General features: G+C 49.0%; 1 long non-coding RNA gene and 1 other non-coding gene across 2 annotated transcripts in view; both read right to left on the bottom strand.

Annotated features, from left to right (window-relative positions):
* Positions 1 to 602: 602 nt before the first annotated feature.
* Positions 603 to 24,921, bottom strand: part of LOC107196366 — an 87,345-nt gene continuing 63,026 nt past the window's right edge. Inside the window, exon 4 of the long non-coding RNA XR_001517767.2 lies at positions 603 to 1,285. This is a non-coding gene — a long non-coding RNA (uncharacterized LOC107196366). The remainder of the gene's footprint in view (positions 1,286 to 24,921) is intronic.
* Positions 21,459 to 21,587, bottom strand: LOC112471367. The gene has a single exon (XR_003043268.1). It is a non-coding gene; the product is annotated as a small nucleolar RNA SNORA19 (small nucleolar RNA).

Here is a 24,921-nt window from a genome sequence, read left to right as displayed (position 1 = left end):
ACTTCCTCGGGTCCCTTCTCGCAGGCCCCTTCTCAGGGAGCCTCCCCTGACCTCCCACCACTCCCACCTCCTGCCGTCTCTTTTGGGCTGTGACAGTTGTGCACTTGTCTGTCCTCAGGATCTTGGGGACAGGGAAGGGATCTGCATTTTCTCTGGAACCTGGTGAGCAGCACAGAGGGCGCATTGCTGGAAATTGTTTGTGGAGCAAACACACGCATGGGGACAGCCGTGTGCCAGGAGCCGGGACCTGCGGAGCTTTGCAGCCAGGGTCCCGCCTGGAACAGGTGATGAGTGGAAGGGATGCCATGATCACCACGTCTCAGGCCTTGCTCCCCGTTGTGTTCACAGAGGTCACACAGTTAGGGAGGGCAGAGCTGGAAAGGAAGCCCAGAGGTCATTTTCTCAGCCCCTCCACCTTATCCGTTTATCAGTCCCGGAGAAGCTCTCGGAGCCATCAGCTGGGGCCTGCTCAGGGTAACATGGAGGAAAAGGAGGGCAGAGCTGGAAAGGAAGCCCAGAGGTCATTGTCTCAGCCCCTCCACCTTATCCTTTAGCCGTTTATCAGTCCCGGAGAAGCTCTCGGAGCCGTCAGCCGGGGCCTGCTCAGGGTGACATGGAGGAAATGTCTCTATTTATGCTGAATTTTGTCCGGAATTTACCTTTTTCCAACTTCAAACAGGCCCCGGTTCCTGACCTTGTTGAAAGCATGGCCCTTGGTGCCTTTAGAGACTTCAAACAACTGTCCCCTTTCATCTTCCTGGACTTGAGGCCGGGCCTTTTCTGGTCTCTCTGCCTGAGTCTGTCCTGGGACTCCCTAAGCCATTTTACAATAACAGTGTCCAATTATTGGACCTACTATGTGCCAGGCACTTGATGGGCACTAGCTCATTTAACCCTTAACAATCCCATGAGGCACGTGCCAGGACAGACGCAGAAACTGAGTTTGAACAAGGTGAAGTCACTTGCCCAAAGTCACAGCACCATAAACAGATGGATTCAAAGCCGCGCCGTGAACCCCTGTGCCATGTGGCTTCTCTCCGCCAGCTGCTGAGTGAGGAGGTGTTTCTGTTCTTCACTAAGAATTTCATCTCCTTCCGCCCAGTTCATTGACAGGGCAAATGCCTGAGAGTTTCATTTTCCCATCAGTCCCCAGTTCGGGGGCTCCTTCCTTGGATCGGGGGCTGAGTTGCTAATGTGTCGGAGGCCCCTTCTAAGCTCCATTTCTTATCTCTTGGGTGGGGTTCCAGGTGGGGACATCGTCCCTTCTTTCTCCCCATCGAGTCTCCTAGGAAAAGGCAAGAAGGGGATTAAGGGTGGACATTACAGGCAGGGTGCAGGCTTTGGGGGTCCCAGATTCCACATGCCCAGGGAAAGGCTGGTCCGGAGGCTGGAGTTGCCCAACTCGAATTTGGCTGGTTCTTATCAGCTCAGAGTTCTGCCAGGCAGTGGAATCAAAGGAGGCCAGGGCCGTTTGTTTACTTTTTTCCCTCTTTTTTGGCCAAAGGAGGTCAAAACAAAGCCTCTGCTCTGCCTGCCACCTCCCTCCTTCCTTCCTCCTCCCCTTCTCTCCCTTATAAGCCTGACAACTGAAAACCCTACACGTGAGACGGCGGGTTTTTGTCGTTCCCCGCTCCATTTCCACCATTCCCCTGGCGTAACTGCATGCACTGAGCCCTGGGCCGAGCATCGCACGGGAGCAGGGGCACAGATTCCGGCAAGTGATGAGTGGCAGCTCTTATTATCCCCATTGGCAGAGGAGGACACCAAGGCGCCGAGCGGGGAGGTCACCCTAGGCTCTCTGATGCCCAGGTCCATGCTCTTGCCCACTTCTCAAGCCACATCCCTCCTCCAGATGTGTATTTCCATCAAGGAAAATAAAATGAGTGCAAAGGTAGCCAAGGGCAGAAATCCAGCTCCGAGTGTTCCCTGAATTCCGGGGCTCCAAACTCCAAGAACTTCAGTGCCCAGGCGAGATGCACAGATGACTGAAGGCAGCCAGGTGGGATGCAGTAGGGCCTGGTGGGAACTGTGTGAATTGGAAATCCGCCCCCCACCCCGAGTTTTAACTCAGCACCAGCCCAGGGCCGCCTCTGGAAATGAAGTCCCAGCGTTGCCAGTTTTCAGACAAGCCAAAATTCCAGATGTTTTATATAAAAGCTCGGCATTTTTTCATATGGTGGGAGATAGGGGTCTATTTTTATTTTAGTGATAAATGAAATAAATTGATAGTGTGCTATGCTGCTCTTCTGGGTTAAATATTCCACTTTTCCGGTGAGCTGAAAAACCACCTTTGTCATAGTCCTTCTCATTGTTCTTCTATTTTATACTTTTCTCTGTAAACTCCAAGATTATTTTATCCAATTAAAAAAATGTGTTGGCAGAGCTGTCATTTTGAGGATGTGAAGTCTTCCTGGTTTTTTATTCTCATCTTATTTCCTGCCCTTTGGGAAAATATTTTCGTTTTCTTTCGACGTCTCTCGGTGAAACTCCAAGCCGTTGGAACTGCATGGGCCAAGTAACACCTCCCATGGGCTGCCTTTGGCCCTGGGGCTCCCCGGTGCCCCCTGAGATTCAGGGTAGCCTCACCCCATGGGGGAGACCGAATACACTATCATTTGAAGATATGGGTTAAAGACTTAAATGTAAGGCCTGAAATCATAAAACTCCTCGAAGAAAACATAGGAAGTACACCGTTTGACATCAGTCTAAGGAATATCTTTTTGGATAATCCCCTAGAGCAAGGGAAAGAAAAGCAAAAATAAACACGTGGGACTACAACAAACTCAAAAGCTTCCGCGTAGCGAAGGAAACCATCAGCGAAACGAAGAGGCGACACACTGAACGGGAGAGACATTTGCAAATGACACATCCAATAAGGGGTCGATGTCCAGAATATGTAAGACGCTCACACAATTCAATAACGAACAATAAATAAATAAACAATCTGATTGAAAAAATGGGCAGAGGACGTGAAAAGACATTTCTCCAAAGACGACGTACCGAGGACAACAGACATGTGAAGAGATGCTCAGCGTCACTAACCATCAGGGAAATGCAAATCAGAACCACAGTGAGATAGCACCTCACACCAGGCAGAATGGCTGTTATCAAAAAGTCAACAAATAACATGTACTGGCGAGGATGTGGGGGAAAGGAGTCCCACTGTTGGTGGGACTGCAAACTGGTGCAGCCCCTATGGAAAACAGTACGGAGATTCCGCACAAAGCTAAAAATAGATATACCGTACAACCCAGCAATTCCACTTCTGGATACGTATCCAGAGAAAACGAAAACACTAATTTGAAAAGATATAAGTACCCATATGTTCATTGCATTATTCTATACAATAGCCAGGATGTGGAAGCAACCTAAGTATCCATTGATAGATGAATGGATAAAGAAGATGTGGCATATATATATATATATATATATACATACACACACATATATATATAGATATTGATATACCTTTGTATGTGTATATATATATACACATACACATATAATAGAATATTATGCAGCAGTAAAAAAGAATAAAATCTTGCCATTTGCAACATGGGTAGATCTAGAGGGTATTATGCTAAGTGAAATAGGCAGAGAAAGACAAACACCATCTGGTGTCATTTATATGTGGAATCTAAAACCAAAACAAACCAAAACAAACAAAACAAAACAAAAACAGGCTCATAGAAACGGAGACCAAAGGAACGCTTACCAGAAGAGAGGAGCTGGTGGGGTAGGTGAAAGAGAGAAGGGGAGACAGATGATGACTAGAGTTCGTGGGGTGATCCCATGGTAAGGTATAAAAATGTCAAAGCACTGTATTGTACACCTGAAACTAATATAACCAACATAAGATTATATACTAACTATACTTAAATAAAAATGAATAAATACAAAATAAACCAAAGATGACCCTGTCCCATGCAAGAAGATCTCCAGGGCCACTAGGCTGAGGAACTCGGGGATGTTCACCACTTGACCCACTCTGTGGCAGGCAGGACACCCTCTTCCTCCAGCTGGCAGCCAGGTAAGCCCGTGGAGGCACTGCCTTCCTATAGAAGCTCCAGCTAAGTCATAAGAAAACAGTCAGTTGGTCAAGGAATAGCTATCGAGTCCCACTAGGGCCAGGCGCTGCTCAGGTTGCTGTGGACAGGGCACACGGGATGGGTTCCTGCTTCAGGATCTTATGCTCTAGTGGGGAACATGGGCGAGAAACCCAGGAACCGATGAGAAACGGAGGTACATTGTGATGAGGAGCAGGGCACGAAGAGATGAGATAAGGTGAAGGGATAAACGGGCTGGAGGACCACAGTAGACAGGGGCTGGGAGACAGCCTTTTGGCAGAGGTGACATTTTGGTAAGACCTGAATGATAAAAAAGAGACAGCCATGGGATCGCTGCCTCAATGGCAGTTGTGACACCCAGGAATATCACCGCAGCATCTGGCTGCAAAGCATGCCAAACATTCTTGCCCAATAATATTTGTATATTATGTTTATTTATATATTATGTTTATTTATTTAGTTTCTATTTGACACGTGTGCATTTTCTGAAAAACAAAAGCGGCCGTGTAATGTTTTGTAACCACCTTCTTTTCCTACTCGAAGCCTCAGTTTCCCCATCTGTAAACCAGAGATGATCCTTGGAGCTGCAGCAGAGAGTGAAGATTAACCCAAGAAGATGGCCTATGGGGGATGATTGATCCGAAGATGAGCCATTATGGGTATTTTTATCGAATCGCTTTTTCAATGGCAGCCCCGAAAGGTGGCTATTATTGTCTCCGTTTTGCAGGGGAGATTTTGAGGCTGAGAGTGAGCCAGCACAGGAGAGGGCGGCACGTCAGTCCCCGGCCCCCCGCCCCTGCACTGTGAAACCTCAAGCAGATAGAGTGCCTTCCTCCCCAGAGAGGAAGTCGAGGCTGAAACCAGGGACTTCTTTTGGGTTGTTTTTTTCCTTCTCTGTGATGCTGATTTTTGTGAACATTGCACTTATCTGATGTCACAGGCTGTAGGAACCCAAACCACAGACACACAAATACGCTGTGTTATTCTTTGAAGGATTGCTCAGTGAGATAAGGGAACTTGGTGCAGGGGGATACGCCGGGGCTTCTTTTTTGTAGAATTAGACGACTTGGGGTTTGCTCTTGGGTTCACAGTTGTCAGCCTCTTTGGTGAGAGCTTGGTCATTGTCGCCTGGGCCACATTCACACCTTCCCCAGTGCTGCCCAGAACAGCCAGGTGACAGGCACAGGGGAAACCCAGCCCCAACCCCAGCACCACAACGCTAGCATCTCCTGAGGATGCTGCAGAAGAGACCTGGGGATGCAGCATGCTGCTCCCATCCATCTTCTGGTAGTTTCTGAGTTAACCTGAAAATCCCGTTTGGTTTTTCTGCGCCTTTTGAGAATGTCACTCAAATACCTGAATCCCCTCTCTGACCTAAGTGTCACGAGGCCTGCAAAATGCTGCTTCCCGCACCCACCCTCACCCCTATGCAGACTATTATCCAAATGCAGTCGGAGGGATCCTGCGAAGACCTAAGTCAGGTCATGTCCTTCCTCCGCCCAAACCCTCCCATGGCTCCCACTTCACTCAGGGTCAAAATCAAGTGCTTACTGTGGCCAACCAGGCCTGTGCCTGCCCAGTCTCCCTCTCTTCCTTCGCCCTCACCTTCTTCGTCTCTTCCACTCATTGCACTGGCCTCCGCCAAGCCCCTTTTGCCTCAGGGCCTTCGTACTTGCTGCTTCTTTACTTCCTTCAATGCAACGCCTTCTTATCAGAGAGGCCGTCCCCGTCCCCCACCAAAACAAACAACTCTCCCTTTACCATGCTTTATTTTTCTCCATAGCTCTTTGCTACTACCTGAGTGTGTCCAGGTACCAGAGAAACATAAAAATCTCCAGGAACTTAGGTCCAATGACAATAAACAAAACAATAAAAGGTTAGGGGTATTTTGTTATGCACTATTACTGTAGCCACAGCTGACTAATACATGTAGTGAGAGTGGAAATGAGATTGGGGTGAGCTAAAGAAAGAAGAAGATGGCATAAAAACAAATTCTGGTGAATAGAGTTGTGTCAGACAGTCAATGGCCCGACCACAGCCACTGTCAACTTTTCCCCCTGGCTTAAAGAACCCTCTTTTATTTGAGGGGGGCATCAGTCTACATGCTCAAGGAAGGGGCCTCCCTCCCCCGCCTGGGGAGATGAGTGAAGTCTCAGGACAGAAGCCCACACACTGGGGATGGTAGAGTTGAAAGAGAAAGAGAAACATCCTTGATAATGTCTCTGAGTCTTTGTATTAACGACCCTTGCGCTACTGGTGGAAGAGACACTGCTCGGTGCCCGCCCAATGCCCAGACTCCTGTTTTGCTTGTTTACAGAACCCTGATTTGATTTTATTCAGGATGGCAATGGGCCAGCTAAAAGCACTCACTCTCCTAGATTCCCTCACGGCTAGGAGTGGCCGTGTCATCCAGGTATAATCAATGAGAATTAAGCCAAATTTGCCGAGTGGGGCTCTGGGGGAAAGTGTTTTTGAAAACAGACAAATATGGTGGGCATGCGGCTTACCTCTTCCCTCTTTTTCCTGCCTGTAATGTGGATAGGACCTGGAGGTGAAGTGGCCATCTTGCAACCATGATCAACCATGAGAACAAAGGCCACATGTTCACGATAGCTGAGCAAAAAGTGGGAAAGAATCTGGGCTTCTTGTGGCACCACCGAGTCATCATCCTATTGGCTCTAGATGCCTGGATTCTAGTAGCAAGAGACAATATAAACCTGCCAATGGCCAGATTTTGTGTTACTTGAAGCTGAATATATGCCTGATGGACCCACCACACCGTCTCTGCACTTCTGAATGTATGAGAAGATGCATTTCCTTAATGAATAAGCCATTTTGCATTGGGTTTCCTGTGCTTGCAGTTGAACGCATCCTAATGAATACCTGAGTTTTGCAGTGCGTTGACTCTGATAAAGTGAGCTATGCCTGATCTCGGACTCCAGTGAAATGGGGACGGGGGGTCATTCTTGCTCTTCTTGGAAAATCAGACGGTGAAAGAGAAGCAGTCTGACTTCCTGAGCGTATTTCTGCCAGAACACAAAGGATGAAGAACTTGGGGTCTGCTACTACTTTAGATTCCTCTGAAGAGTCCTGACCAATCGGGTTGTTTGTTTGTTTGTTTGTTTTCGAAGGAGGAAGCTAAGGTGCAAGGAGGCAAATTTACCACCTAAGGCTCTCGGCCTGAGCCTGGCCTGCCTGAGTCTGGGACCATCTTTTTTTTTTCTCCTTTCTGAGCCCCTGTCTTCTCATCAGTAGAATGAGATTATTCAAGATCAAAGCTTTTCAAACATTTTATTTTTCAAAGTAGGCAAAACCCTTTTCCAGCTGAAACTTTACTTGTTGTCCAATCTATTTTTAAAAAAGATAAAAGAGAAACTGCTGGGGGAGGAGGGTCGGGAGGGCTGCGGCCTCCTCCCCAAGCCCTGCAGCCCACAGGCACCTCACTGCCGTCCGGGCTTGGGGCGGGCTTTTAGGAAACACCAGCTTAGATTCTCCCAAGGCTTTTGGAAAAATTTCTGAGACCAAGAGGGGAGTCTCTGATCTTTCGAACACTGCTAAAATGTTTTGCAGAAGACGGGCAAAACCAAAACAAAACGAAAGCTTACCAACGGTGCCATCCGACTCGCCATTCCCAGCCCCATCCCTGCGCCCCACAATCGAACGGCCACTGCCACCAGGCCCTTTTGTCTCCCCAGAGATGCTCTGTGTGTCTCCGAGTAAATATGTACATAAATTGCCTTTGTTTTCCTTCAAACACACACACACACACACACACACACACACACCACACAGACACACACCACACACACACTGTAGATTCTATAATCACTGTTTTGTGCTTCATTTTTCTCAGTTAACATGACATCTTGACAGTTTTTCCATGTTTTTACTCAGAGATCTGCTTCATTCACTTCGGTGGCTGCGTGATACTAGAATACTATTTATTTATTTGGCGAAAAAGGCCTCTATTACTGAATATTCAGGTTGCTTCCAGTTTTTGTTGTCAAAGAACCCTGTGATAAAGGTGCTTAGTCCTTATATGCGCATCCTGGTGCACGTGTGCTAATTTAGCTGCCTGGTTTGTCTCTCTCGCCCCTTCTCTTTCTGCTTTTTGGCCTTGTATTATTATTATTATTTTTTTGCCTACTTTTGCATTTTCAAATTTTGATTCCATGAACATGTCCCATTTGTGTAATAATTAAAACGATATGTTTACAGGCCCAGGCCTCAAACTTCAGCCAAGTCAGATAAACAGCCCCACGCATAAGCACAATTCAGAAAGAAAAATCAGCCTCTGTTGCCGAGGCCTGTTTGGCTGGGCGGTTGCATTTCTAGAGAGTCACGTGCCATGGCCCAGGCCTGCCTGCTGTGACACGTCCTGGAGTGCAGGGTCTGGGTTCCAGTTCCGGCTGTGCCATTAACTTGCCGAGTGACTCCAAGTGCGTCACTAAGACTGGCTGCGCCATTGGAAGAGAGTATTTGCCATGTGCCGGGCTCTGAGCTGAGTATAACACGGTGCCTGGGAGGCTGCTGTCATTCTCACCAACTACCAGAGAAAAAATGACTCGGGGACATGAGGACTTGACAGCCTCCTCTAGGTCGGTCAAGGGACCACTGTTCATCCAGCTCAGGAGTCGGTCCTGGTTCCCCCCCGCCCCTCCCGTCCCCTGCAAACCCCATTTTACCCTCAAGCACCATTGTCTCAACCTTCAAAATACAGTTGACCCTTGAACAATGTGGGGGTTTGGGGCACTGACCCCGCATGCAGTTGAAAACCTGAGTATAACTTGGACTCCCCCAAAACTTAACTATTAATGGCCTATGCTGTGACCAAGTGCCTACTCACATTTCGTGTCCTGGGCCACTCGCTTGCCACCCCCTTATCCTGTTCTACTCCCCAGACTTAGTTCTTCCCATATCATTGGGGTTTCAGCTTAGTCGACTCTCTCCTCAGAGAGACCTCCCTGACCATCTCGGCCATTGGTATCCCCATCACCATCTAGCCCCCCACATTGTCTTACTTTCATTTATTTTCATTGTGCTTATTAGAAAATTATTTGTTTTGTGCCCATCTCTGCCCATCAGCTTATTAGTTTTATGAGGGCAGGGGTTGTATCTGCCTCATTCTCAGATATTTCCCCAGCCCCCAGCACAGTGCCGGCATTGAGGAGATGGTCAATAAATATCCTTGGGATGGATGAATGAATGAATGAATGAATGAGCTGGTCAGTGGCAAAGCCAGGATTTGAACCCAGGTTTGCCTGACTCCCAAGTCAATCCTCTTACCCATGATTGAGAAACAAAAGGCTTAGATCCAATCAGCTGGGGACCCTTGACTTGTGGCTTGTGTCATAGCCTGTCCTGACATGGGAACCTTGTGTACCAAGGACAGGCTGCGGAGGAAACTTCGGGGGTGGAGGGGAGGGGGGCGGGAAGGAGCTCGGCCGCAGTCACCGGGGCTGCTCTCAGCCTCAGGCCTTCGTGGGGCCAGCTGCGCCCACACCCTCGTTCTAGCTTTTATTTTTAGCGGCAAGGTTTTGGGCACAGTGGACTTTCCTTAGGAAAAGTCCAACAAGAGGACGAGGGAGGCGGTTTTGAAATCCGGTGGGAAAGTAGGTCAGACCGGGTTGCTGGCTGGAGTCCAGGTGATAAGGCCTCAGTGGAAGTTTAATAACGTGAGCGGCCGTATCCATGACACAATTCATAACTGAGAGGAAATAGCAATTAAGGGGCAATTGTGCAACGTGGGACAAGCCTCCTTCACAGCTCATAAAAACAGGAGGAGGGAGAGGTGATGCTGTCATTCTGGGGCCACTGGGGGCCAGGCAGGCAGGCGGCCACAGGGATTGGGGGCTAAATCTCTATATTGGGGAGGAGGTTACACCCGTTTTTTCTCTCCCCTTCAGGCCTCAGGGAACTGAGGACTGTGTATGGCAGAGACTCCCTTCGGCAAGCACCTACTATGTGCCCGGCGGGGCTCAGGGCTGTGGTGAGGGACATACAGCTGGCGTTTTGCTGTGGCTGGGAGATCTTTTCGCAGCTGGACTATTTTGATGCTGCCTTGTCAAAATGGAAAATTGCTTTGATTATCGGGTGAACTGTACAACAGACACCCTCGATCCTCAATCCATCTGCCCTCCCCGCATTCCAGTCACTGTGGATTTTCGGTTCCTCCTTTACTCATTCTCCATCGTTTGATTTCCATGAGCACTCTTTGCTTTTAGCGTCAGTTAAAAACACACACATAGAAAACATTAAATCTGCACTGGCACCTTTTCTCTTCCTTGAACAAGCCAGGCATGCCCTCGGCCCGCGACCTTCGCAATTGCTGTGCCTTCTGCCGAGAAGGCTCTTCCCCTAGATGTCCCCATGGCTCGCCCCTCGCCTCCTCCAGGTCGGGTCTTCACTCACATGTTACCTTCCCATCGAAGTCTTAGCCGGCCAGCCTTTTTAAAACAACAAACTCATCTCGTGCTCTGTATCTACCTCTCCTGCTTTATTTTTACCTGTAGCCCTTATACCGATTAACCCTCTCCATCTGCCGTTCATTTATTTCATTGTGTGCTTGGTCCCCCTAGTTTGTTAATACCACCAGCTAAGGGATGTTTGTCCATCTTGTTTACTGCTGAATCTCCAGTATGGAGAACTGTGCCTGGTATACTGTAGGTGCTCGGGAAATATTAATAAATGAATGAATGAATGAATGAATGAATGTTGCTATTATTATTCACAGATAAAAAGACTGACCACTCGCTGGTTTGTTTGGGGGCTGCCTCAAAATGCCCTCGGGTCAAACCCTTCTTGGATCCTGTTGGTGGAATCGGAGGTTGGGTAACCAGGGCGGGTTGGGCTGGCCCAGGTGTTTGCAGCTGGCAGCCGTTCTGATTGATCAGTGCTCAGTTTGAAGACCCTCCCTGGAAGCTCCTTGGCCACTTAAGAGTCTAAATGCTACGACCTGCTGACCCCACCCACCCATGAACATTGTCATGCAAGGGAGTAAAGCTCTGTGTGCAACAGGAGTTCCCTGCAGAACTTTTCACAATAGTGTGCACACACACATGCACACACACACACTCACACAGTCAGGGATACACATCTCACACACACACACACACTCAGACACCCCTGACCTTGACATCTAGACCCAGGGACACACTCACACACTCATGCAATTAAACATAGACACTCATTTTATCACACCCACCCAGATACACGTTCACGTGCTCAAACCAGTTTGTACACTCAGCAATAGATACTGCCCCCCACCCGGGCACCCTGACACACACAGCACACAGAAGCCTACTCACTCACGCCCACGCACATGCAGTCACACAAACGTGCACTCAGGTATGGGGCTCACTCGCCTTCTTAAAGCCCTGCTTTCACTCGCACACACACTCTCAGGCACGCAGTTACCCCCGTCCACATGCACACAGCGGACCCTCCCACACGCGCGTCACCCATCCTTCCCAGAGGCCGGGCCCCAGAAAGCCGGTCCTCGGCTGTGTTTTGAAGAGTGGAGACAAGACCGCGTGCCCTGAGCCCGGTCCACCCTGGATCCCCACTCTGAGCCTGGGCGGCCTCAAAGCCGTGTGACGTGGCCAAGCAGGGAGGGCCGGCTCCGTAAGCAGTGGGCGCGTGATGCCCACATCAGCCTGACTGTGCCGCCTCGGGGCACATCTGCCTGGCTCATCGATGCCTCGGGCACCCGCCCACTTCCTCCCCATCAGAGGCCAGGCTGGCTCTGCTGACATCAGGTGGTTTCTGGCCTGCCTGGCACACAGAACAGAGGAAGGAAGCAATCTGTCCCAGCTGTGGGGGAAAACAAGGGGCCCGGGACATGCCTGGTGGCTCCGTGACTCAGGTCCACTGTGGCTCGGCTACCTGACCCCAAACCTGCAGGGGCACTCTAACCCGGGCTGGGGCTGCAGTTCAGGCACTTGAGTTCCCTGCATGAGGCCCCCAGGTGGCGAGCACCTTCCTTTCCATCCCTGAGAATGACAATGACAATGACTGATGTTCACTGAGCACCTATCGTGTGCCAGGCACTGCTCTAACTCGCCATGGTTATCTCATTAAATCCTCAAAACAGCCCCCCGGGTGGGTGCCATCATCATCCCAGTTTCACAAATAAAGAAACTGACGCACAGAGAGGTTAGGGGACGGGCCGAGGGGCAGGATTTGATCCCAGAGATCTGATCCCAGACCCCTACCATCAATCACTCCCACCCTCTCCAGCTCATTTGTTTGTCTGTTGTTTGTTTGTTGTTGTGAGCGACCGATATTCATGGTTTCTGCACCTCTGCTCTCTCTGAATCCGGGCAATCATCTCACCAGCGGGGCTGGCACCAGTGTTAGCCTCATTTAACAGATGAGGAAACAGGTTTAAATGACCCTTCTGGGGTGAGGGGACAGCAAGGAAGAGGCAGAGCCAGGTTTGTACTTGAGTTAAGGTTTCTTTCTACAAGGCCTGGTCATCTCCCTCATGTGCCGCAGGCTTTGAAGTCGGGAAAAGGGGGCCAGTGAGGTGTCTTGGGAGCCATAGAACGGTCAGAGAAATAATAATGTTTGTCAGCAAAAACAACAAACTTTTTAAGACAAGTGGGAAATCGTGAACATACGGTAAAATACACAAAGCTTCCAGGTTCGGTCTGATGAGTTCTGACAGACGCACTCAAGATCGATCACCTAAAATAAGATACAAACATTTCTACGACCAAGGTCCCTCTGCTCCTTTTCAAAGAACCTTCCACGAGCGCAGCCTCAGGTCACCGCTGATCTGCAAGCCGCGCTGACATCAGAGCTGAGTTTTGTTCTGACTAGAGTTTCAAATGGAGGGAATCACACAGCACGTGCTCTTTGGCACCTGGCTTCTTTCACTCGGCATTAACACCTGCAGGATCTACTTTGCTATTGCGAGTATCAGTAGTTGGTTCCTTTCATAGCTGAGTTGTGGTCCACTGTAAGAATGCTCCACGGCTTGTTTATCCAGCCTGCCTGAGGTGGGGTCTAAGTTTCTAGCTGGTGTGAACCTCCGTGCACATTGAGCACCTACTTTGGGCCAATAGCAGTTGCAATCCAGTGTCCCTTGCAGGCACTTGTCTGTTAATCACTGTCCCCACTGTGGGGCAGGAGAAAGTGTAGGCTCAGTGGCGGGGAGGGCGGGGGGCGGGCGGAAGAGACTCAAAGACACAGAGCTCACAGAGGCCCAGGCAGGACAGGAAGAGCAACCGCAGGTGGCCTCTTGAGAGTGCATGTTTAGTGAAAAGCGAGCTGGAGCAACAGTGTAGCAGCGGCCCGCATTTATTAGGCACCTACCCATGCAGTCCTCCCAACAACTTCTGTTATCCCATTTCACAGTTGGGGAAACTGAAGCACAAGGAGGCTGATTCATATATTCAGAGTCCCATAGCTAACGGAGGGCAGAGCTGAATTTGGACTTGGGTGGTCTAGCACTAAGTGCGTCTCTTGACCACAAGGCTATACCGCCTCATTAGCCTTCCTTCTATTTCACTGGTTCCCCAGTGGGGCAGGCTCAGGTCCTGCTTTGCCCTGGAGGCATTTTCACTCATGGTCATCTCCCCCTACTCCAACCGGGAGCTCTCCCCAGTCTGGTCAGTTCAGGATCCAAGGGCCTGGTGCTGGGAATACAAGCAGTAGGGTGGAAGGTCAAGAGCAAGACTCTGAATCCAGCCTTAGAATCTCAGCTGTGCCATTTGCTGGCTGTGTGACCTTGGATAAGTCACTCGGTCTGAGCTCCCTTTTACTTATCTGTAAAAGATGATGATGATCTGGGTATGTAATTACTAGAGCTGACATTTATCTGCATTGTGCCACCTGCCTGAGGCTTTTCAATACTTAACCCAGCCTCTCAGCAACCTTGCAAAGAAAATGCTGTTTAACCTCATTTTACATACGAAAACACTGTGTCTCTAAATACCACCCCCATGTTCAGAACCTCTAAACATACGTCCTCTGCCAGGAGTCTCACTGAACTCAGGCCTGACTATCCAGCTGCAACCGGACATGCCTAATCGGTAACTCAAACCTCCAGGTAAAAAAACTGAACTTCTCATCCTCCCTGAATGACCCTGCCCCTCCTGCAGCCTTTTCTTCGGAAAAATGCCACCTCCCACTTTCCAGGGCCTCAGGCCAGAAGCCTCAGCCTCTCACTGACGCCTCTCTTTCTCACCCATAAGCCTTCAGAAGGCATCCGGATCCTATCGCTTCAACCCCTCTGCCTCCCCTCCCCGCACCTTGGAAAACCCCACCCTGGTGTTACTCACCGAACACTTGCCTGGATTACTGCAGTGTCCTCCAAACCATCTCCCGCCATGCTGCCATTCCTCTCTACCCAAAAGAAGTCGGATCACGTCTCTCCTCTGCTCGACACCCTCCCGAGGCTCGCGTGTTACAACAAGGTCCTGGCAGTGGTCCACAGGTCCTGCTGGTCGCCCCCGCCTTGCCTCCTGACCATTCCCCTCCAGCCCCAGGGCCTTTTCACTTGCTGTTCCCTCTGCCTGGGACTCTCTTCCCAGAGATAACCACATGGCTCCGCTCTCAACTACTTCAGGTCTTTGCTCAGAGGCGAACGTATCCAGGGGCTCCCTTGGCCACCCCGTTGAAATAAACAAGCCCCCTTCAGCAGCATTCTTTGCGCCCCTTCTGTCCGTGGCATCGTCACCAATGGACATGTGGAATTTTACATTCTAAACTAGTCACATGATTATCACTATTCATTTTTAATGTCTCCACCCACAGTGCCCACAGGGCAGGACTGTTTCTGGGGTGTCCATGGCAGCATCCTCAGCACCTCCCTGTCCTGTTCAGAGTGCTTGCTCCATAAATGTTTGTTAAACGCATGAATGGGGACCTGGAAGGAGTTAGTTGACTTCCCCAGGCCACCAGGTTAGGATATATTAGGACCAGGATTTGGACCCAGGGGTCTGAGTCCTAAGCTGTGTCCTTAACCTGCCAGGCCCTAGGTCAGCATCCAAGAGATGGCGGCTGTGACTGTCATGATTTTTAGGGTGATAGACTTATTCTTCCCCACCGGAAAGGGAAGGTCTTGGTTGGGGGGCAAAAGAAGATGTCAGGCCTGCTCTGGCCTCCAGCCAGTAGGAGGTGACTCATCAACCCCATGATGACAGGTGACATTCCATCCCCTTCCCCCGGGGACTTTGGCCCGAGATAAAGGGAGCGAGCGCCCTGCTTCTGGGAAGAGGAGGACAAACCAGTGGGAGAGGTGGCCGGGCCACTGCCTGGGGGGTTGCATGTCTAGGCTGGAGAGCCACAGGGCCTAGTCATGAAGCGGGGCAGCCCAGGCTGGGCCGGCTGGATTGCCCCCAAGCCTCCCTTCTGGACGGAGTCAGAGACGCCCCGGAGTTCTCTCTTATCGGGAGAATGGAGCAGGCAGCCTCTTGGAGCCCTCCCACCTCTCCTGGCATTTTTACATGGGTCAGAAGAACTCGAGCCCACCAGCAAACACTTTTTGAAAAGGAACATCAGGGGGCTACAGACTCTAGCCAGATGAGCCATATTTGATTTCTATTTTAATTTTAAAAATCCTAACTATACGAATAATACTTGAATACAGTTCTGTTGCAAAAGGCTCAAGCAACACACCGCCTACTGTGAGTTCACTGCACCTCTAGGATTGCACCTCTAGGATTTGGCTACAAGTAACAAGTAACCGACTCCGGCAGCTTTGTCGGCTGGAGGATCCATTTTTCTTGCATAAAAAGAAGTCCAGAGGTGGACTAATTCAGGGGCATCACCAATGGCCAGCTTCCGGGTCTCCCGCTTCGGCGTCTGACTTTCAAACTCATGGCCGTGGAGAGCTGCGTCACTGCCTGGCGTTGTATGCTCAGCCCAGGTGGGAGGGAGGGTAGGGGCCAGGCCACAACCCCGCTTTAGATCAAGGACATGTGGCTTTCCCAGAGCGCCACGTGGTCTATTTACATCTCATTGACTAGAACTGGGTCACAAGGCCACCCCATCATACCTAAGTGCCTATAAGGCGGGCCGAGATTGCCATTCCATTCAAAATCGGGGTCCTATCAGTGAGAAAAAAAGGTGATGGATGATGGGCAAACGCTCGTGACTCTGCCTTGAATTCGTCTTGTGTTACCCGAATGGAAAGGGACTGTAAATGTGGTTTCGTGCCTTGCTTTTTCATTCACCTCACGATATGCATTTAGAGATTTGCCTTATTATAATTTTGATCTGCTGCACGGTGCCCCTTAGGATGGACGTACCACAGTTTACTTACTGTTGTAAATGCTCCCGTTCATGGATATTTAGCTTAACTGCCCCCACCCCCTGTGAAATGTTCACTATGCTAAACATGTCTCCGTGGACATCCTCACGCAGCCCTCCATGCCCATGTGCGCTTCTACGAAACGGGAACTTCGAGGAGACATATGTGTCTATTTAAATTGTTGGGAAGTGTTCTCAACTCAACACGAGGGCTTTGCCAGTTTACGGTCCCTCCCACTGTGTGTGAGAGGACCTGCTGCTCCCTCACATTCACCAGCCAGGATATTGTCACTTAAATTTTTTTCCCCACTGTGATGGGGAAAACAATCATTATTTTTGTTATAATTTGCATTTCCCGGATTAATACAGAGGTGAAGCCCTTTATCATTTATGTAACGGCAACTGGTATTTTCTGATGTGCCGATGTGCCCTTTTAAACTCATTTCCTATTGAGTTGCTTTTTCCTTTCTGATTGCCATGAGTCTTTTTCTATTCGGGGTGTAAATTCTTTTTTTTAAAATCAATTTTATTGAGGTCTAATTTATGTACAATAAACTGCACCTATTTAAGGCAGCGTTTCTCAATCTTGGTAATATAGATATTTTAGGTCAGATAATTGTTTGGGGACGTCCCGTGCATCACAGGATGTTTAGCAGTGTCCTCGGGCTCCACCCCGGATGTCATTAGCACTCCCTCTGCCAGTCACAACAACCAGAAATGTCTCAGGACATTGGCAAACATCTCCTGGGGGCAAAATCACCCCCCGTTTGAGAATCTCTAATTTAAAGTGTGCAGCTGTTGAGCTTTGATAGATGTGTGCGCCCCAAACCTATTACTCCTTCGAGATCTTTGTGTTTAGGTTGTCGATGTTTCCTTCAGTGTGAGGCTTCACTTCAGATCCAAGTCCTGCCCCTTCCTACGGGGGCGACCTCGGTGGAGTCACTTCATTGTTATGAGCCTCAGTTTCCCCAGTTGTGACCTGGGGATAATAATTCTGACCAGATTGTGAGACTGGAAGAGGATAATGAATGTGGCTGACACGTAGTAGATGCTCAGTAATGCTGGCTCCCCCGGCCTTCCTCAGATGCATGTATTCACTGAGTCAATAAATACTTACTGAGCACCTACCATGTGCCAGGCCCTGTGCTAGGCTCTGGATACAGTGGAGAACAAGACAGACAGAGTCCATGTGCTCAGTTGGAGGAGGCAGAGAGTAAGTGAGCAAACAAATGAACAAACAAGAACGACGTTCTTTAAATGTTCTTATAATGACACCCATCGGTGCTGGAAAGTCAATCAGATGGTGCAGTGTGGCAGTCACCTGGGTGGGTGGTGGCTCTTTGGGGAAAAGTAAGGAGGTGACGTTCTAGGTGAAGAACAGAAGGGAGCAGCAGGGAAGAGGGGTCCAGGCAGAAGGAACAGCAAGCATGAAGGCGGTGGACACGTCTGAGGAACAGCAAGGAGGGAGGACAGCTGGGAAGAGTGGGGGTAGGGGTGGGGACAGAGGTGAGACTCAAGGTAAGGGAGGTAAAGAGGGGAGAGCAGATTGTGAAGGGCCTTGGCCACCTGGCTAGGCATTCTGTACTATTCCAATGCGCAGTGAGAAGCCGTGGGCAGTTTCTAGCTGGAGAGAGACACAAGTTCTTCATTCACCAACTCTGAGGTCTCACTCTGCACATAACCCTGGAGAAGATACGTCGGACTGTGGTTCGCCCAGCTCTCAGGCCTCTGCCCGGCAGCACCCTATTGATAACACCAACAACTGACTTTTCTCTACAGGACTCAAGGCCTCAAGGCCCCTTCATTTACGTCTTACACCAACCTGAGAAGCCAACCTGGGCTGTGGGTGCCTATTTCACACAAAGGGATGCTGGAGTGAAGACACGTGGTTGGAAAGCATCAAGCTGAGACTTAGACCCAGGGTTCTTTCTGCTATGCCTGCTTCTCTTCGATCCCGGGTCACGGCCTCTTAGGGTGGAGGGTGCAGAGAGCATTTTCTCTCCTTTCCTAAGACACCGTGGTTCTGGGACTCGAGTCTGCACACCTCCGATCAGGCCTTTTCCATGGCGAGGCTCCTGGGCTCTCGGGGGAGGAGAGCCCCATCCCTGCCCCTCCCAGGAGGTCCAGCACCGGGGCTCAAGGCCAGATAAAGGTGGGCGGAAGCACAGGGGTCCCAGAGCCAGGTGGGGTCAGGATTGGGGACTTGCTCCACCCGTGGGCACTCTTGGACTCTGCCCTGTGTCTGAACCAGTCCCTGGGATTCCTCAGCTCCCCCATCAAGTAAGATCTTGCAGCCCCAGATCTAGGGTCTGTTGGGATTCTGCTGGGCCAGGCCAGCCACACTGCCCCATCACCCGGACCAGGCTGTAAACCCCAAGAGTTTACATGTAATAGGCACCTAGAAAATGTGTGTAGAACTGAACTAGGTCCTGCCTCAGTTTCTCCAGCCTGCACTTCAGGCTCCTGCCATTCACTCTCACTTGCCATGTGCCCAGCATGCTGCTAGTTGCTGGGGATGCAACAGTGACCACCGTACATGGTCCCCGTCCTCAGGGAGCTCATAGTCTGGCTGGGCTGTTGGATGAATAACCAGATAACATTGTGCTCAATGCTGAGGATAAGCGTGGCGGGGACCACCAGTGTCCACCGACCTCCATCATCTTTTTTCTCATCATGTGAGACTTTTAGAGTATTAGCTGGGCACCTGCTGCCCCGATAGTAATTGTATTTCCCAGCTTCCTTTGCAGTTAGGTGTGGTCACATGACTAAGTCCTAGCCAATGGGATGAGTAAGTAGAAGTGATGTGAAACCACTTCTGGGTCATGCCTTTAAAAGGAATGACCCTTTCTTTCTTCTTGCTGATTGGAATGTGGATGTGATAGAGGAGACTGAGCAGCCATTTTGGACTTCACTGGCAGAGCAACTAGATAGAAGGAACCAGAGTTTCTAGCATGATCCTGCAGAGCTAAAGCAGCCAGCCAAACCCTGAACTTTCCACCCTCATGCTAGAAACAAACCCAGTATAACTCACTCTGAGCCTGGGGACCCAGTATAACTCACTCTGAGCCTGGGGGGCGGAATGGCCACTGTCCCTGAGCATCAGGGTAGATACACATCTGACAAAACTGGACCCTGCTAGCAAAGAAGATGTGAGTGGGCAACCACCATGTCTACCGTGAGCGTAGTCCCTGACATACATTAGGTCCCCCAAAGACCAGCATTTGGTGAGCTCGGGCCTGGGAGTCCATGAATGGAAGAACCACAACTGGCCAAGGGGACCCTCTGCAGGCCAGACCCCTATATCCAACCATTCGCTCACCATCTCCACTCAGATGGCTCATAGGAACTCAAATCCAACACACCATGTTTGAACTCAGGTCTTCTTTTCGGATGACCGCCACATCCCCAGCCTCCTCTGTAGTTGCCCACCTTGCTCAAGCCAGAAGCTGGCTGGCGCTTGAGCTTCCCTGCTTCACCACTGTGCCTGCGTTTCTCCATCTCTACCATCGACTTCCACCCAGACCTCCTCATTCGCCCTGCTGTCGTCCGGGCTCCTAGGCCCGTGCTGCTCCCTCTGCCCGGAAGTCCTCCCCTGCCGTGCCCCCATCCCCTTTCTCAGGGAGCTCCGGTCACTCCCCACTTCCCGCCCCTCCGCAGCCTTGCGTGCCTCCCGGCCTGACTCTTATCACACTTCGCATTTATTCGTGGGATTATTTGACTCATGTCTCACCCCACCAGGCTGCAAACTCTGTGAGGGTAGGAACCAAGTCTGTTTTGTTCACTGATAATCCTCAGTGCCTGGCACATAGCAGAGCCTCGAATTTTTTCAAATAAATGAAAAAAAAAAAAAAGAAATTCTTTCCCCACTGGAGAGATCTTTCTAAGAAGCAAATCTAATCCCTTCACGCTCCGGCTTGGAGCCTCCCATGGCTCCCCTTCACCCTCGGGGTGAAATCCAAAGGGTTTTGTGGCTTTCCCAGGCCCTCGGAGGTGGATCCTGGCACCCTCCAGCTCTACCTTCCCCTGTCCTCCACCGCACTCTACGGTCCAGCCACCCTCAGCTGCTTTTGGTGCCTTGGAAGCCCCACGTCTCTCTTGCCTCTAGATTTCCATATGATTCTGAATGCTTTGCCCCTGCCTGGAAACTTTGTCTAGAAAAATCCTCCTCATTTACTGATCTTGGAAACTAAGCAGGGTCGGGCCTGGTTACTACTTGGATGGGAGACCACCTAGGAATACCAGGTGCTGTAGGCATTTAAAAAGAAAAAGAAAAAAAAAAAGGCCCCACGTCTCTCTTGCCTCTAGATTTCCATATGATTCTGAATGCTTTGCCCCTGCCTGGAAACTTTGTCTAGAAAAATCCTCCTCATTTACTGATCTTGGAAACTAAGCAGGGTCGGGCCTGGTTACTACTTGGATGGGAGACCACCTAGGAATACCAGGTGCTGTAGGCATTTAAAAAGAAAAAGAAAAAAAAAAAGGGTAAGGTGCTGTAGGTGTTAAAAAAAAAAAAAAGAAAGAAAAAAAGGGTATTGTAAACTGACGAGGTCCTTGTAATCTGTGAGGTCAACCAAGGGTTACCTCACCTAAAAAAAAAAAAAATCCTCCTCATTTAAAAGTCACCTCCTCTGGGGAGCCCTCCACACCTCTTCCCACCAGACTGGGATATACACCTCTGAGGCTCTCCCAACATGTGTTTACTGCTCTGTGTAAGTCAGGCTGCCACCTGAGCTACTGTAACAGAGACTCACAGTGACCGAATGGGACCAATTGTGGTAATTCTCATTTCCCTCGTCAGTGGTTGGTTTGGAATTAGGCGTGTGATGCGATCTTGTCCAATGAGAAGTCTGTATGGTGGCTTCCTAGGGACAGTGTTCGCCCTCATGAAAGGAGACACATGGAAGGAGAGACTCCTCCTCTTCTTTACTTGATAGTATCATCTCTCTGTACGATACCTGTGATACCTGGAGCTGCAGCATCCACCTTGAAACCATGAGGCATTCACAAATTGCTGAGAACCGAAGAGCACAAATATGGAAAGAAGGTGAGTTTTTGTTTACACCTTCATGCCTTTGAATTAAACAACCTTATTAGATGAAATTACGAATTCTCTTTCACTATTTTTTTCCTCTTACCTGTCAAAGGTGACTGACAGCAATGGCTGAATTAGTCATGCTGTTAATTTATCTCCAAAGGTTTGTTTAGCACATCGGAAATATCTTTTCTCTTGACATAAAGAAAAAAAGACAATGAAATGTACACCCCCTTCTCTTTGCCACTTTAGTCAAGTGTCCTATTTTTTGCGGGTGAATATATTCTAAGAAAGTGTATCATATGCATCGTCTCATTTAATACTCTCTGAGCTTGATATTATTATTACAGCCATTTTACAAATGAAGAAACAGAGGCTCAGTTCAGGTAAGTGACTTCCCCAAGGTCACAAAGATAGTAAGTGACAGAGCTGGGATTTGAGTCGAGGCTGATCTGATTTGAGAGTGCAACTGTGCTAACGCCACAATCTCCTTTAAAAAGTCTTTCCTTTAATACATTTTTAGTAAAACAGGAAACCGCAGTCCTGTTTTTATTTTTCCCTGGAAAACTGTTATTACGGTTGGTGGGAGATTTAGAGTGGGCTGCGTTTCTTTGTACACAGTTAATGGCTTTGATTATATGTTTCTGGCTTCTTCTTCCTGAGAAAGGCTGCCATTGGTTGTACAATATAATCAAATCATTTCTTATGTAAACAGCCATCTGGCACAGAGTCAGTGGCAGTTCCATCAGTGGAAAGGTGAAAATGAAACTATGTTCCCAGCTCCGGAAAGCAATCTGCTATTCGGCAGGAAAAGATCAAGGGTTAATGACATGGAGTTGGGCAAAGGCTGCCGCTGTTGCTCTGAGCACTATCAGGAGGCGGGAACAAAGAATGGTTGTTAAATGGGTTTGTTACAAAAGTTATTTCCTAATGTAATTCATGAAACGCTTGCCAGAATATTAGGCACATCCTTCGAAAGCACAACGGAACTAAAAAAAGAAAGAAAGGAAAAAGAAAGGAAAACAGGCTTCTAAAGTCAATCATGGAACTCTTAGAAAGGGTTCCTATCCTTAATATGCAAAGAGTTCTTGCAAAACAATAGGAAAAGGTATACACCTTATTGTAAGTTCACTATTCACAAACGAAGAAGTACAAAAGCAGGCAAACATAGGATGACAAGATCTACCCTCCCAGTAATCAAGGAAATGCAAATAAAAGCTATGATGAGATGTCCTTTTCCACCTATCAGATTGGCACAGAATGGAAGTGCACGCCATGATGTTCGATGGGTAGAAATTTTAAAGCAACTCAGAAATTTAACTTTGGGGCATTTATCCTAAGGATATAATAGGCCAAGCATTCTCTATGGACAACGGTGTTCATTGTGGCATTGTTTATAATAGCAAAAACCTGGAGAAAAAACACAAAAGGCTAAAACAACAGAGGATTCATTAAGTAAACCATGGTAACTTTACATAATGAAATACTGTACTAAAAATTCAATTGTATTCCATAAATACAAAACTGTATTTAAAACACTAATTTAAAAGGACCATATAGAGAGATGCCGTAGCATGTTGTAGAGAAAAATATTTGCACGTGCAAGATCTAGTTTGTACCCAGCTGTGTGTGCCCGTGCCCGCGTATTAAAGAGGGTAATGCCAGAAGCGTTTACTCCTGGGGAGTGGGATTTTCAGTCATTTTTACTTTCCTTTAAGTCAAGTATTTGGGCACTACTAAGGTTCGGGGCCAGATAATTTTTTTGTTTTGAGGGGCTGTCCTGTGCGCTGTAGGACACGTAGCAGCATCTCTGGCATCTACCCAACAGATGCCAGTAGCACCCCTCCCACGGTCACACGAACCCGAAATGTCTCCAGATATTGCCACATGTCTCCTCGGGGACAAAACCACCCTCTGTTGAGAACCACTGTTGGAAATACTTTTCTGCATTATTTAAATATTTTTAAAACATGCATGTATTATCATAATCAGAAAAACAAACACATTAAAAAATATTCGTGGCTTTGTGAATTGGCCGTGGGTTTGGTCACTGGAATTCAACCAGAGAACAGAGAAATCTGGTATCTTCTTGCCTTAGATACAAGGTTCTGGTGAAATATCTAGATATCAGCAAAGTTTTTCCTAGGTTGGTCTTTGCTCAAAGAAGAATTACGTTTTCCCCCAGATTTGAATTTTAATTAAACTCCCGAGTGCATGCTTCGACTCTCTTGCTGACTGCTCCAGTTTGGGGAGTAGCCACACTTCCCCTCATGCAGCCCTCCCTTCACGGGAGGTCGACTCTCTGTCCTCCTGGCTTCAAACCTAAGCTAATTTTCTAAATCTCACTCTTTGGCCCTGGCTACTGGATGGACATGTAACAGTTTGGCCCACTGTGTCTAGAAGCGAGTATTGTGGGTTTCTGGAAAATATGTATTTCGAGTACTCCTTAGAAGCCACTCAAAGAGACCTTCTGTGTCTGAACTGAATGAGGCCTGGAATCGCTATACTCATTTTAACACCATGAAAAAAGCCAGCCAGGGTCAAAAAATCAACACACAGAATCACAGAGCTGGGTGAAGCATAGAGGGAAAAAGTTAGAGCCCTAATCCAACCAAGCCTGAAGCCGACATCGTGCTAGGCTTTTTGTTTGTGAGACCAAGATATCTCCTTCACAGTTAAGTCCATGTGAGCTGAGTTTCTATGACTGCAGCCCCAAACTAACTGATACAGCCCCCTTTGGTGACAGAAATCCCTCCCAAACTTCTGCTTCTGTGTCATTTCAGCAAATATGTATCGAACACTTATTGCTTACCAGGCCCAATGCCTCAGTCCGGAGGGGCAAAGATGGCACAATCCCTTCCCTGACAAACGTGCTACCTGGTTGGGGGTGGGGGACAGAGAGGGGACAATAAATAAGCAATGCGACCCATGCGATGATGACAGGGACACAGGAACACAGTCCAGGCATGGGTGTAGGGAGGGGAAATCTCGACTGAGCTGGTCTTGAAGGGAGAATGGGAAGAGGGAGCAGGATGTTTGGGCAGAGGGAGCAGCCTGGACACTGGAGAGATTGTTGTGGACTCAGGGCAGGGAAGAACCTGAAGAAAGAGAACAGCTGTTGGGAGAGGGGGATGTGACCCCAGAAAATTTCAGGGGACCCTGAATAAAGGGGAGCCAGGCGGGGCCCTGGCCCCCAGAGAGAGCCCCGCGGCTTGGAGCTTCCCCTGTCCCTTGCTGCGATCCAGCTGTTCGCAGACAGCGTGGGGGGTTGAGGAGAGGGCACTTGTCAAGGCCCAGCTTTTCCATTCTGAGGATGGGAAGACGAAGGTATCGGTACAGATGATGCTTTACAACTAATATTCTTTCAATTACATTCATCCCACACAAGCACTACTATGGCAGAGGTCATAGATCAGCCTGGGCTCACGGCCTGGTGAGACACAGACATCACTTAATGAGTAAAAATATAAACTGTAACCATGCTCTGGGATCCTCTGATAGAGCTGTTGGACATTCTAGTGAGATCAGAGAAGGCTTCCTGGAGAAGGTGGCACTTGAGCTGAG

Source organism: Pteropus alecto, unplaced genomic scaffold (genome assembly GCF_000325575.1).
Source record: "Pteropus alecto unplaced genomic scaffold, ASM32557v1 scaffold45, whole genome shotgun sequence".
NCBI lineage: Eukaryota > Metazoa > Chordata > Mammalia > Chiroptera > Pteropodidae > Pteropus > Pteropus alecto.
Note: the sequence above shows the minus strand (reverse complement) of the source record. Positions and strands in the feature narration are given on the sequence as shown.